This window comes from Anomaloglossus baeobatrachus, unplaced genomic scaffold (assembly GCF_048569485.1).
Source record: "Anomaloglossus baeobatrachus isolate aAnoBae1 unplaced genomic scaffold, aAnoBae1.hap1 Scaffold_2573, whole genome shotgun sequence".
Taxonomy (NCBI): domain Eukaryota; kingdom Metazoa; phylum Chordata; class Amphibia; order Anura; family Aromobatidae; genus Anomaloglossus; species Anomaloglossus baeobatrachus.
The window spans coordinates 1-12,521 of record NW_027442131.1 but is presented as its reverse complement, the minus strand read 5'-3'; the positions used below and the strand labels follow the sequence as shown (position 1 = coordinate 12,521).

General features: G+C 46.3%; 8 non-coding genes across 8 annotated transcripts; all 8 read left to right on the top strand.

Annotated features, from left to right (window-relative positions):
- The first annotated feature begins 201 nt into the window (after window positions 1–201).
- Window positions 202–392, top strand: LOC142263311 (U2 spliceosomal RNA). The gene has a single exon (XR_012730407.1). It is a non-coding gene; the product is annotated as a U2 spliceosomal RNA (small nuclear RNA).
- A 1,387-nt stretch (window positions 393–1,779) lies between these two features.
- On the top strand, window positions 1,780–1,970 carry LOC142263298 (U2 spliceosomal RNA). The gene has a single exon (XR_012730396.1). It is a non-coding gene; the product is annotated as a U2 spliceosomal RNA (small nuclear RNA).
- A 1,387-nt stretch (window positions 1,971–3,357) lies between these two features.
- LOC142263426 (U2 spliceosomal RNA) lies at window positions 3,358–3,548 on the top strand. Its single transcript, XR_012730504.1, has one exon. It is a non-coding gene; the product is annotated as a U2 spliceosomal RNA (small nuclear RNA).
- Window positions 3,549–4,935: 1,387 nt separating this feature from the next.
- Window positions 4,936–5,126, top strand: LOC142263414 (U2 spliceosomal RNA). Its single transcript, XR_012730493.1, has one exon. It is a non-coding gene; the product is annotated as a U2 spliceosomal RNA (small nuclear RNA).
- A 1,387-nt stretch (window positions 5,127–6,513) lies between these two features.
- LOC142263362 (U2 spliceosomal RNA) lies at window positions 6,514–6,705 on the top strand. The gene has a single exon (XR_012730453.1). It is a non-coding gene; the product is annotated as a U2 spliceosomal RNA (small nuclear RNA).
- Window positions 6,706–8,092: 1,387 nt separating this feature from the next.
- LOC142263402 (U2 spliceosomal RNA) lies at window positions 8,093–8,283 on the top strand. Its single transcript, XR_012730482.1, has one exon. It is a non-coding gene; the product is annotated as a U2 spliceosomal RNA (small nuclear RNA).
- A 1,387-nt stretch (window positions 8,284–9,670) lies between these two features.
- Window positions 9,671–9,861, top strand: LOC142263390 (U2 spliceosomal RNA). The gene has a single exon (XR_012730471.1). It is a non-coding gene; the product is annotated as a U2 spliceosomal RNA (small nuclear RNA).
- A 1,387-nt stretch (window positions 9,862–11,248) lies between these two features.
- LOC142263292 (U2 spliceosomal RNA) lies at window positions 11,249–11,439 on the top strand. Its single transcript, XR_012730390.1, has one exon. It is a non-coding gene; the product is annotated as a U2 spliceosomal RNA (small nuclear RNA).
- Window positions 11,440–12,521: the final 1,082 nt, after the last annotated feature.

Here is a 12,521-nt window from a genome sequence, read left to right as displayed (position 1 = left end):
ATTCAGATTCATTGCAGTGGGCGGCGGCTGCAAAACGCACCATTCTTCTTGTTTTGGCTCTGCAAAGCAGCCTTTTCAAGGGTTGGCTTGGGTGACAAAATGTCTTGTGTAGGCGTGGGTTTGTCTCCCTCTCGCTCTCTCTCCCTAAGATGTGTCCGGCATAGGCCAGGGTGCCACTCGAGGCCCAAACCAATTCTGGTTATCGCTTCTCGGCCTTTTGGCTAAGATCAAGTGTAGTATCTGTTCTTATCAGTTTAATATCTGATACGTCCCCTATCTGGGGACCATATATTAAATGGATTTTTAGAACAGGGAGATGGAAAAAGAGCTTGCTCTGTCCACTCCACGCATTGACCTGGTATTGCAGTACCTCCAGGAACGGTGCACCCCTTCTTAACCCAGTTTCCAAAAGCAGAACTCAATTCACCTGATTCATATTAGCCCGATTTAATGAATTGGAAGAAAGCATACGTCTTCATATGCACCTCAATTTGGCCCATTCACTTTTCACACTTCCTCCTTTTGTTTTTTATCTTTCACACTTTTGACTTTCTTTATTCATCCAAATAGCAAACTCATCACCACTCAACCTGACCAACTCGGCTATGTCCCCGTGCTGCAGTTCTCTGTCTTATCTAGATCATTTGCAATTGAATGGAATAGATCCCTTTTGGACAAAGTGGATTCACCTGCTGCTGCAGTGACCACAGGTGTGATAACATCTAGAATTGGCATCTGGTGCGATCTCTCCGCTTCCACTCCAAAGAAAGTTACCTGTTTATTCCTATCATGCATTGGTTTTTGGGGTTTTCTTTGAGTAATGATGATCTCTTTAGTAGTCTGTTGGCGCCCTCTCCTGGAGGAATAGTTTGCTTGCTCTTGGACATTCTAAAAGAGAGGTCATGATAGACATTGAGCTTCTGAGCTCAATTGGGGACAGTCATGGGTGATGAATGTTTGCAACCTACTGCGAAGCCTCATACCGCAATATAAGGAACGTCAAATACTAAGAAAGGGCGGCCTATGAAAGAATTACTACTTTCAATAAGTACACTTAAACGGCTAATTGGGAATAGAAAAACTGTAAAAAGCCCTCTGAGAAAGCCCCCCTCTAACCTTTGATAGTAAGCTTTTCTGTAGTCTGCCTGTTGATGTATTTTCCGTTTGAACTGTGCACAACATGAAGAGACGGAACACTGGCGGCTTGTCACAATGCCCCCCGATGACATCACAATAGCGCTGCTGCCTAGAAAACAAGCTGCGCAGAAGAAGTTGTTCTTTGGGTGGGAGGGTGGGCTAGTGGAAGGAGGGGGCAATCTCTTTTTTTCCCGGGTGGTAGGGGGATGACAGGAGAAGGGAAGCGGGTGGTGAGAAAGGTACAGAGGGCAGGGTTTGGGGGCTGGGAAGGAAAGGGAAAAGATTAGGGTTTGGGGATGATGAAAGGGCTTTCTACGGGTAAGGATGGCAAAGGGTGGCAGTGACGGAAAGTCAGGCAACCTGTCCTGTCCGTCTTTTTGTATCGTGAATTGGAAAGACTGCAAGGGGGAGGGGAGTTGCTTGCGCCCTAAAGGAGGAGTTATTCAGATTCATTGCAGTGGGCGGCGGCTGCAAAACGCACCATTCTTCTTGTTTTGGCTCTGCAAAGCAGCCTTTTCAAGGGTTGGCTTGGGTGACAAAATGTCTTGTGTAGGCGTGGGTTTGTCTCCCTCTCGCTCTCTCTCCCTAAGATGTGTCCGGCATAGGCCAGGGTGCCACTCGAGGCCCAAACCAATTCTGGTTATCGCTTCTCGGCCTTTTGGCTAAGATCAAGTGTAGTATCTGTTCTTATCAGTTTAATATCTGATACGTCCCCTATCTGGGGACCATATATTAAATGGATTTTTAGAACAGGGAGATGGAAAAAGAGCTTGCTCTGTCCACTCCACGCATTGACCTGGTATTGCAGTACCTCCAGGAACGGTGCACCCCTTCTTAACCCAGTTTCCAAAAGCAGAACTCAATTCACCTGATTCATATTAGCCCGATTTAATGAATTGGAAGAAAGCATACGTCTTCATATGCACCTCAATTTGGCCCATTCACTTTTCACACTTCCTCCTTTTGTTTTTTATCTTTCACACTTTTGACTTTCTTTATTCATCCAAATAGCAAACTCATCACCACTCAACCTGACCAACTCGGCTATGTCCCCGTGCTGCAGTTCTCTGTCTTATCTAGATCATTTGCAATTGAATGGAATAGATCCCTTTTGGACAAAGTGGATTCACCTGCTGCTGCAGTGACCACAGGTGTGATAACATCTAGAATTGGCATCTGGTGCGATCTCTCCGCTTCCACTCCAAAGAAAGTTACCTGTTTATTCCTATCATGCATTGGTTTTTGGGGTTTTCTTTGAGTAATGATGATCTCTTTAGTAGTCTGTTGGCGCCCTCTCCTGGAGGAATAGTTTGCTTGCTCTTGGACATTCTAAAAGAGAGGTCATGATAGACATTGAGCTTCTGAGCTCAATTGGGGACAGTCATGGGTGATGAATGTTTGCAACCTACTGCGAAGCCTCATACCGCAATATAAGGAACGTCAAATACTAAGAAAGGGCGGCCTATGAAAGAATTACTACTTTCAATAAGTACACTTAAACGGCTAATTGGGAATAGAAAAACTGTAAAAAGCCCTCTGAGAAAGCCCCCCTCTAACCTTTGATAGTAAGCTTTTCTGTAGTCTGCCTGTTGATGTATTTTCCGTTTGAACTGTGCACAACATGAAGAGACGGAACACTGGCGGCTTGTCACAATGCCCCCCGATGACATCACAATAGCGCTGCTGCCTAGAAAACAAGCTGCGCAGAAGAAGTTGTTCTTTGGGTGGGAGGGTGGGCTAGTGGAAGGAGGGGGCAATCTCTTTTTTTCCCGGGTGGTAGGGGGATGACAGGAGAAGGGAAGCGGGTGGTGAGAAAGGTACAGAGGGCAGGGTTTGGGGGCTGGGAAGGAAAGGGAAAAGATTAGGGTTTGGGGATGATGAAAGGGCTTTCTACGGGTAAGGATGGCAAAGGGTGGCAGTGACGGAAAGTCAGGCAACCTGTCCTGTCCGTCTTTTTGTATCGTGAATTGGAAAGACTGCAAGGGGGAGGGGAGTTGCTTGCGCCCTAAAGGAGGAGTTATTCAGATTCATTGCAGTGGGCGGCGGCTGCAAAACGCACCATTCTTCTTGTTTTGGCTCTGCAAAGCAGCCTTTTCAAGGGTTGGCTTGGGTGACAAAATGTCTTGTGTAGGCGTGGGTTTGTCTCCCTCTCGCTCTCTCTCCCTAAGATGTGTCCGGCATAGGCCAGGGTGCCACTCGAGGCCCAAACCAATTCTGGTTATCGCTTCTCGGCCTTTTGGCTAAGATCAAGTGTAGTATCTGTTCTTATCAGTTTAATATCTGATACGTCCCCTATCTGGGGACCATATATTAAATGGATTTTTAGAACAGGGAGATGGAAAAAGAGCTTGCTCTGTCCACTCCACGCATTGACCTGGTATTGCAGTACCTCCAGGAACGGTGCACCCCTTCTTAACCCAGTTTCCAAAAGCAGAACTCAATTCACCTGATTCATATTAGCCCGATTTAATGAATTGGAAGAAAGCATACGTCTTCATATGCACCTCAATTTGGCCCATTCACTTTTCACACTTCCTCCTTTTGTTTTTTATCTTTCACACTTTTGACTTTCTTTATTCATCCAAATAGCAAACTCATCACCACTCAACCTGACCAACTCGGCTATGTCCCCGTGCTGCAGTTCTCTGTCTTATCTAGATCATTTGCAATTGAATGGAATAGATCCCTTTTGGACAAAGTGGATTCACCTGCTGCTGCAGTGACCACAGGTGTGATAACATCTAGAATTGGCATCTGGTGCGATCTCTCCGCTTCCACTCCAAAGAAAGTTACCTGTTTATTCCTATCATGCATTGGTTTTTGGGGTTTTCTTTGAGTAATGATGATCTCTTTAGTAGTCTGTTGGCGCCCTCTCCTGGAGGAATAGTTTGCTTGCTCTTGGACATTCTAAAAGAGAGGTCATGATAGACATTGAGCTTCTGAGCTCAATTGGGGACAGTCATGGGTGATGAATGTTTGCAACCTACTGCGAAGCCTCATACCGCAATATAAGGAACGTCAAATACTAAGAAAGGGCGGCCTATGAAAGAATTACTACTTTCAATAAGTACACTTAAACGGCTAATTGGGAATAGAAAAACTGTAAAAAGCCCTCTGAGAAAGCCCCCCTCTAACCTTTGATAGTAAGCTTTTCTGTAGTCTGCCTGTTGATGTATTTTCCGTTTGAACTGTGCACAACATGAAGAGACGGAACACTGGCGGCTTGTCACAATGCCCCCCGATGACATCACAATAGCGCTGCTGCCTAGAAAACAAGCTGCGCAGAAGAAGTTGTTCTTTGGGTGGGAGGGTGGGCTAGTGGAAGGAGGGGGCAATCTCTTTTTTTCCCGGGTGGTAGGGGGATGACAGGAGAAGGGAAGCGGGTGGTGAGAAAGGTACAGAGGGCAGGGTTTGGGGGCTGGGAAGGAAAGGGAAAAGATTAGGGTTTGGGGATGATGAAAGGGCTTTCTACGGGTAAGGATGGCAAAGGGTGGCAGTGACGGAAAGTCAGGCAACCTGTCCTGTCCGTCTTTTTGTATCGTGAATTGGAAAGACTGCAAGGGGGAGGGGAGTTGCTTGCGCCCTAAAGGAGGAGTTATTCAGATTCATTGCAGTGGGCGGCGGCTGCAAAACGCACCATTCTTCTTGTTTTGGCTCTGCAAAGCAGCCTTTTCAAGGGTTGGCTTGGGTGACAAAATGTCTTGTGTAGGCGTGGGTTTGTCTCCCTCTCGCTCTCTCTCCCTAAGATGTGTCCGGCATAGGCCAGGGTGCCACTCGAGGCCCAAACCAATTCTGGTTATCGCTTCTCGGCCTTTTGGCTAAGATCAAGTGTAGTATCTGTTCTTATCAGTTTAATATCTGATACGTCCCCTATCTGGGGACCATATATTAAATGGATTTTTAGAACAGGGAGATGGAAAAAGAGCTTGCTCTGTCCACTCCACGCATTGACCTGGTATTGCAGTACCTCCAGGAACGGTGCACCCCTTCTTAACCCAGTTTCCAAAAGCAGAACTCAATTCACCTGATTCATATTAGCCCGATTTAATGAATTGGAAGAAAGCATACGTCTTCATATGCACCTCAATTTGGCCCATTCACTTTTCACACTTCCTCCTTTTGTTTTTTATCTTTCACACTTTTGACTTTCTTTATTCATCCAAATAGCAAACTCATCACCACTCAACCTGACCAACTCGGCTATGTCCCCGTGCTGCAGTTCTCTGTCTTATCTAGATCATTTGCAATTGAATGGAATAGATCCCTTTTGGACAAAGTGGATTCACCTGCTGCTGCAGTGACCACAGGTGTGATAACATCTAGAATTGGCATCTGGTGCGATCTCTCCGCTTCCACTCCAAAGAAAGTTACCTGTTTATTCCTATCATGCATTGGTTTTTGGGGTTTTCTTTGAGTAATGATGATCTCTTTAGTAGTCTGTTGGCGCCCTCTCCTGGAGGAATAGTTTGCTTGCTCTTGGACATTCTAAAAGAGAGGTCATGATAGACATTGAGCTTCTGAGCTCAATTGGGGACAGTCATGGGTGATGAATGTTTGCAACCTACTGCGAAGCCTCATACCGCAATATAAGGAACGTCAAATACTAAGAAAGGGCGGCCTATGAAAGAATTACTACTTTCAATAAGTACACTTAAACGGCTAATTGGGAATAGAAAAACTGTAAAAAGCCCTCTGAGAAAGCCCCCCTCTAACCTTTGATAGTAAGCTTTTCTGTAGTCTGCCTGTTGATGTATTTTCCGTTTGAACTGTGCACAACATGAAGAGACGGAACACTGGCGGCTTGTCACAATGCCCCCCGATGACATCACAATAGCGCTGCTGCCTAGAAAACAAGCTGCGCAGAAGAAGTTGTTCTTTGGGTGGGAGGGTGGGCTAGTGGAAGGAGGGGGCAATCTCTTTTTTTCCCGGGTGGTAGGGGGATGACAGGAGAAGGGAAGCGGGTGGTGAGAAAGGTACAGAGGGCAGGGTTTGGGGGCTGGGAAGGAAAGGGAAAAGATTAGGGTTTGGGGATGATGAAAGGGCTTTCTACGGGTAAGGATGGCAAAGGGTGGCAGTGACGGAAAGTCAGGCAACCTGTCCTGTCCGTCTTTTTGTATCGTGAATTGGAAAGACTGCAAGGGGGAGGGGAGTTGCTTGCGCCCTAAAGGAGGAGTTATTCAGATTCATTGCAGTGGGCGGCGGCTGCAAAACGCACCATTCTTCTTGTTTTGGCTCTGCAAAGCAGCCTTTTCAAGGGTTGGCTTGGGTGACAAAATGTCTTGTGTAGGCGTGGGTTTGTCTCCCTCTCGCTCTCTCTCCCTAAGATGTGTCCGGCATAGGCCAGGGTGCCACTCGAGGCCCAAACCAATTCTGGTTATCGCATTCTCGGCCTTTTGGCTAAGATCAAGTGTAGTATCTGTTCTTATCAGTTTAATATCTGATACGTCCCCTATCTGGGGACCATATATTAAATGGATTTTTAGAACAGGGAGATGGAAAAAGAGCTTGCTCTGTCCACTCCACGCATTGACCTGGTATTGCAGTACCTCCAGGAACGGTGCACCCCTTCTTAACCCAGTTTCCAAAAGCAGAACTCAATTCACCTGATTCATATTAGCCCGATTTAATGAATTGGAAGAAAGCATACGTCTTCATATGCACCTCAATTTGGCCCATTCACTTTTCACACTTCCTCCTTTTGTTTTTTATCTTTCACACTTTTGACTTTCTTTATTCATCCAAATAGCAAACTCATCACCACTCAACCTGACCAACTCGGCTATGTCCCCGTGCTGCAGTTCTCTGTCTTATCTAGATCATTTGCAATTGAATGGAATAGATCCCTTTTGGACAAAGTGGATTCACCTGCTGCTGCAGTGACCACAGGTGTGATAACATCTAGAATTGGCATCTGGTGCGATCTCTCCGCTTCCACTCCAAAGAAAGTTACCTGTTTATTCCTATCATGCATTGGTTTTTGGGGTTTTCTTTGAGTAATGATGATCTCTTTAGTAGTCTGTTGGCGCCCTCTCCTGGAGGAATAGTTTGCTTGCTCTTGGACATTCTAAAAGAGAGGTCATGATAGACATTGAGCTTCTGAGCTCAATTGGGGACAGTCATGGGTGATGAATGTTTGCAACCTACTGCGAAGCCTCATACCGCAATATAAGGAACGTCAAATACTAAGAAAGGGCGGCCTATGAAAGAATTACTACTTTCAATAAGTACACTTAAACGGCTAATTGGGAATAGAAAAACTGTAAAAAGCCCTCTGAGAAAGCCCCCCTCTAACCTTTGATAGTAAGCTTTTCTGTAGTCTGCCTGTTGATGTATTTTCCGTTTGAACTGTGCACAACATGAAGAGACGGAACACTGGCGGCTTGTCACAATGCCCCCCGATGACATCACAATAGCGCTGCTGCCTAGAAAACAAGCTGCGCAGAAGAAGTTGTTCTTTGGGTGGGAGGGTGGGCTAGTGGAAGGAGGGGGCAATCTCTTTTTTTCCCGGGTGGTAGGGGGATGACAGGAGAAGGGAAGCGGGTGGTGAGAAAGGTACAGAGGGCAGGGTTTGGGGGCTGGGAAGGAAAGGGAAAAGATTAGGGTTTGGGGATGATGAAAGGGCTTTCTACGGGTAAGGATGGCAAAGGGTGGCAGTGACGGAAAGTCAGGCAACCTGTCCTGTCCGTCTTTTTGTATCGTGAATTGGAAAGACTGCAAGGGGGAGGGGAGTTGCTTGCGCCCTAAAGGAGGAGTTATTCAGATTCATTGCAGTGGGCGGCGGCTGCAAAACGCACCATTCTTCTTGTTTTGGCTCTGCAAAGCAGCCTTTTCAAGGGTTGGCTTGGGTGACAAAATGTCTTGTGTAGGCGTGGGTTTGTCTCCCTCTCGCTCTCTCTCCCTAAGATGTGTCCGGCATAGGCCAGGGTGCCACTCGAGGCCCAAACCAATTCTGGTTATCGCTTCTCGGCCTTTTGGCTAAGATCAAGTGTAGTATCTGTTCTTATCAGTTTAATATCTGATACGTCCCCTATCTGGGGACCATATATTAAATGGATTTTTAGAACAGGGAGATGGAAAAAGAGCTTGCTCTGTCCACTCCACGCATTGACCTGGTATTGCAGTACCTCCAGGAACGGTGCACCCCTTCTTAACCCAGTTTCCAAAAGCAGAACTCAATTCACCTGATTCATATTAGCCCGATTTAATGAATTGGAAGAAAGCATACGTCTTCATATGCACCTCAATTTGGCCCATTCACTTTTCACACTTCCTCCTTTTGTTTTTTATCTTTCACACTTTTGACTTTCTTTATTCATCCAAATAGCAAACTCATCACCACTCAACCTGACCAACTCGGCTATGTCCCCGTGCTGCAGTTCTCTGTCTTATCTAGATCATTTGCAATTGAATGGAATAGATCCCTTTTGGACAAAGTGGATTCACCTGCTGCTGCAGTGACCACAGGTGTGATAACATCTAGAATTGGCATCTGGTGCGATCTCTCCGCTTCCACTCCAAAGAAAGTTACCTGTTTATTCCTATCATGCATTGGTTTTTGGGGTTTTCTTTGAGTAATGATGATCTCTTTAGTAGTCTGTTGGCGCCCTCTCCTGGAGGAATAGTTTGCTTGCTCTTGGACATTCTAAAAGAGAGGTCATGATAGACATTGAGCTTCTGAGCTCAATTGGGGACAGTCATGGGTGATGAATGTTTGCAACCTACTGCGAAGCCTCATACCGCAATATAAGGAACGTCAAATACTAAGAAAGGGCGGCCTATGAAAGAATTACTACTTTCAATAAGTACACTTAAACGGCTAATTGGGAATAGAAAAACTGTAAAAAGCCCTCTGAGAAAGCCCCCCTCTAACCTTTGATAGTAAGCTTTTCTGTAGTCTGCCTGTTGATGTATTTTCCGTTTGAACTGTGCACAACATGAAGAGACGGAACACTGGCGGCTTGTCACAATGCCCCCCGATGACATCACAATAGCGCTGCTGCCTAGAAAACAAGCTGCGCAGAAGAAGTTGTTCTTTGGGTGGGAGGGTGGGCTAGTGGAAGGAGGGGGCAATCTCTTTTTTTCCCGGGTGGTAGGGGGATGACAGGAGAAGGGAAGCGGGTGGTGAGAAAGGTACAGAGGGCAGGGTTTGGGGGCTGGGAAGGAAAGGGAAAAGATTAGGGTTTGGGGATGATGAAAGGGCTTTCTACGGGTAAGGATGGCAAAGGGTGGCAGTGACGGAAAGTCAGGCAACCTGTCCTGTCCGTCTTTTTGTATCGTGAATTGGAAAGACTGCAAGGGGGAGGGGAGTTGCTTGCGCCCTAAAGGAGGAGTTATTCAGATTCATTGCAGTGGGCGGCGGCTGCAAAACGCACCATTCTTCTTGTTTTGGCTCTGCAAAGCAGCCTTTTCAAGGGTTGGCTTGGGTGACAAAATGTCTTGTGTAGGCGTGGGTTTGTCTCCCTCTCGCTCTCTCTCCCTAAGATGTGTCCGGCATAGGCCAGGGTGCCACTCGAGGCCCAAACCAATTCTGGTTATCGCTTCTCGGCCTTTTGGCTAAGATCAAGTGTAGTATCTGTTCTTATCAGTTTAATATCTGATACGTCCCCTATCTGGGGACCATATATTAAATGGATTTTTAGAACAGGGAGATGGAAAAAGAGCTTGCTCTGTCCACTCCACGCATTGACCTGGTATTGCAGTACCTCCAGGAACGGTGCACCCCTTCTTAACCCAGTTTCCAAAAGCAGAACTCAATTCACCTGATTCATATTAGCCCGATTTAATGAATTGGAAGAAAGCATACGTCTTCATATGCACCTCAATTTGGCCCATTCACTTTTCACACTTCCTCCTTTTGTTTTTTATCTTTCACACTTTTGACTTTCTTTATTCATCCAAATAGCAAACTCATCACCACTCAACCTGACCAACTCGGCTATGTCCCCGTGCTGCAGTTCTCTGTCTTATCTAGATCATTTGCAATTGAATGGAATAGATCCCTTTTGGACAAAGTGGATTCACCTGCTGCTGCAGTGACCACAGGTGTGATAACATCTAGAATTGGCATCTGGTGCGATCTCTCCGCTTCCACTCCAAAGAAAGTTACCTGTTTATTCCTATCATGCATTGGTTTTTGGGGTTTTCTTTGAGTAATGATGATCTCTTTAGTAGTCTGTTGGCGCCCTCTCCTGGAGGAATAGTTTGCTTGCTCTTGGACATTCTAAAAGAGAGGTCATGATAGACATTGAGCTTCTGAGCTCAATTGGGGACAGTCATGGGTGATGAATGTTTGCAACCTACTGCGAAGCCTCATACCGCAATATAAGGAACGTCAAATACTAAGAAAGGGCGGCCTATGAAAGAATTACTACTTTCAATAAGTACACTTAAACGGCTAATTGGGAATAGAAAAACTGTAAAAAGCCCTCTGAGAAAGCCCCCCTCTAACCTTTGATAGTAAGCTTTTCTGTAGTCTGCCTGTTGATGTATTTTCCGTTTGAACTGTGCACAACATGAAGAGACGGAACACTGGCGGCTTGTCACAATGCCCCCCGATGACATCACAATAGCGCTGCTGCCTAGAAAACAAGCTGCGCAGAAGAAGTTGTTCTTTGGGTGGGAGGGTGGGCTAGTGGAAGGAGGGGGCAATCTCTTTTTTTCCCGGGTGGTAGGGGGATGACAGGAGAAGGGAAGCGGGTGGTGAGAAAGGTACAGAGGGCAGGGTTTGGGGGCTGGGAAGGAAAGGGAAAAGATTAGGGTTTGGGGATGATGAAAGGGCTTTCTACGGGTAAGGATGGCAAAGGGTGGCAGTGACGGAAAGTCAGGCAACCTGTCCTGTCCGTCTTTTTGTATCGTGAATTGGAAAGACTGCAAGGGGGAGGGGAGTTGCTTGCGCCCTAAAGGAGGAGTTATTCAGATTCATTGCAGTGGGCGGCGGCTGCAAAACGCACCATTCTTCTTGTTTTGGCTCTGCAAAGCAGCCTTTTCAAGGGTTGGCTTGGGTGACAAAATGTCTTGTGTAGGCGTGGGTTTGTCTCCCTCTCGCTCTCTCTCCCTAAGATGTGTCCGGCATAGGCCAGGGTGCCACTCGAGGCCCAAACCAATTCTGGTTATCGCTTCTCGGCCTTTTGGCTAAGATCAAGTGTAGTATCTGTTCTTATCAGTTTAATATCTGATACGTCCCCTATCTGGGGACCATATATTAAATGGATTTTTAGAACAGGGAGATGGAAAAAGAGCTTGCTCTGTCCACTCCACGCATTGACCTGGTATTGCAGTACCTCCAGGAACGGTGCACCCCTTCTTAACCCAGTTTCCAAAAGCAGAACTCAATTCACCTGATTCATATTAGCCCGATTTAATGAATTGGAAGAAAGCATACGTCTTCATATGCACCTCAATTTGGCCCATTCACTTTTCACACTTCCTCCTTTTGTTTTTTATCTTTCACACTTTTGACTTTCTTTATTCATCCAAATAGCAAACTCATCACCACTCAACCTGACCAACTCGGCTATGTCCCCGTGCTGCAGTTCTCTGTCTTATCTAGATCATTTGCAATTGAATGGAATAGATCCCTTTTGGACAAAGTGGATTCACCTGCTGCTGCAGTGACCACAGGTGTGATAACATCTAGAATTGGCATCTGGTGCGATCTCTCCGCTTCCACTCCAAAGAAAGTTACCTGTTTATTCCTATCATGCATTGGTTTTTGGGGTTTTCTTTGAGTAATGATGATCTCTTTAGTAGTCTGTTGGCGCCCTCTCCTGGAGGAATAGTTTGCTTGCTCTTGGACATTCTAAAAGAGAGGTCATGATAGACATTGAGCTTCTGAGCTCAATTGGGGACAGTCATGGGTGATGAATGTTTGCAACCTACTGCGAAGCCTCATACCGCAATATAAGGAACGTCAAATACTAAGAAAGGGCGGCCTATGAAAGAATTACTACTTTCAATAAGTACACTTAAACGGCTAATTGGGAATAGAAAAACTGTAAAAAGCCCTCTGAGAAAGCCCCCCTCTAACCTTTGATAGTAAGCTTTTCTGTAGTCTGCCTGTTGATGTATTTTCCGTTTGAACTGTGCACAACATGAAGAGACGGAACACTGGCGGCTTGTCACAATGCCCCCCGATGACATCACAATAGCGCTGCTGCCTAGAAAACAAGCTGCGCAGAAGAAGTTGTTCTTTGGGTGGGAGGGTGGGCTAGTGGAAGGAGGGGGCAATCTCTTTTTTTCCCGGGTGGTAGGGGGATGACAGGAGAAGGGAAGCGGGTGGTGAGAAAGGTACAGAGGGCAGGGTTTGGGGGCTGGGAAGGAAAGGGAAAAGATTAGGGTTTGGGGATGATGAAAGGGCTTTCTACGGGTAAGGATGGCAAAGGGTG